Source organism: Aplysia californica, unplaced genomic scaffold (genome assembly GCF_000002075.1).
Source record: "Aplysia californica isolate F4 #8 unplaced genomic scaffold, AplCal3.0 scaffold00052, whole genome shotgun sequence".
Taxonomy (NCBI): Eukaryota; Metazoa; Mollusca; class Gastropoda; order Aplysiida; family Aplysiidae; genus Aplysia; species Aplysia californica.
Window position 1 is genome coordinate 74,177 of NW_004797322.1, and position 1,830 is coordinate 76,006.

The window sequence follows — 1,830 nt, forward strand, 5'->3', positions numbered from 1 at the left end:
AAAATAATCAGAAATTATGCACACAAAAATGATCAAATTTTGCTAAATTATGCGGGGTGGGTAAAACCACGGGGACAGGATTACGGGCCCGGTAGCCTAGCCAGTAGACTACTGACGACACGAAAAAAGTCCAACTTTAAATTCCAACACATCGAAGTTCTTGAGAGGTTGGAAGTCAATGGCAGCTTCATGCAGCCCTTGCAAAGTGAAGAAAATCCAGCATAGTGGGCGTAGCACTTGGTCCGAATGCCAAACATGCGGCTCCCCAAAACTGTTTTCTTTTCAAACACATCATCAACTCTGATATCACACAAAAGACTACAATCGATACATATTTTAATCACCTCTTGGATTCGAACCAGGGTCCTCTAAAAAGGAAACTAGCTGGAAGCCTATATCACATAACCGTGGTGGTCTGCACTCTTTGGGACTAATGAGGAAAGTTGTCACATTTTTGGAGAGCACAAATTTGCACCAGTTGAATCTTGCGAATCAAATCATTGTGTAATTATTCACCAACACACACACCGAGCGCATACAGATTGGAGTATATCTGATTAGCACTTTATGCAAATCACATCATTACTAACAATGTTATTCTATTGTTTGTGCCTGCATAACATAGCAAAATGTGGTCCGATTTATTACTTGTCAAAATGATGCTATTTGAGTACCAGATCACATGTTAAAGCATTAATTTACATATATCTGAAATTTTTGTGTTCGCCAAAATGTACCAAAAATGCGATAATATAATACGTTGTAATTTATGTGAATCACACTTTTGGTTATCAGTACATTAGCATCTATGTTGTTGGTTTTTTCTTGCCAGAAATACCACACTTTTCGTATTTTCACAAAAATAATCCTCTCTCAAGCGGTTTTTTCCCTCGATAGTATGGCATTCATGTTTTTTTCTACATCACAAATGTAGAGTCTATAGATAGCATTGACACAAACATGTTGATGTATGGTATGGTTTGATTTTTGAAGATCGGACGGTAAGATATTGAATTAATGCTGACGAACTCATGTCTTTTCACCAAACACGTCATATTTTTCTTGATCAAAAATGGGTATAACCCGAAAAGAAAAGAAACAACAATAACAACAACAACAACAACAACAACAACAACAACAACAACAACAATAAACTTTTGAATCGATCAAAACATTGCGAATATTTTTTTAAAATCTCATGCAACAAAAATGAGGCAAACCCTTTCTGTTCCGCATATTATTTTATTTTGAACAAAATTGAAAATACAATGTAGCATGCACGTAGCGCACTCATTATCGAAACACGCGGGTAAAGAACAGATTTTCGTGCATCGAATTTTCTCGTATACACGCATATTATTCTATATATCTTAAAGAGTACATAAGTAGCGAAATCCGTCCATAACGAAAAGATTTCCGTGTCCCGCCGATTTCGCTATGAGCTTGAAAGACTGTATTTGAAATGTTCACTAAACTGCCATTTGTGAGGTTAAGTTGTATGTAAATTTTAATAGACTGCAAGGCTAGCGTCCTCACGGACACCGATCGCAGAACATCGTTAAAGACTAGAAATAACCACATCCACGAAAAGCCCGCACATGAACAAACGTAAAATGGTGAATTGGTATAGATTTAAAACCCTTATCAACATTACTAGGTTATTTAAGAGGTGGGACCTCCGAGTTTAACGTCCATCTCCGAAAGGACCGAGCCAAATGGGAAATTAAATGCCTTTCCCAGGGACACAACACTAACGGTAACGTCGGGCCCAGCTGAGGCTCGAACCCCCGAACGTGCAATCTCACGATTACGGGCCCGATAGCCAAACCA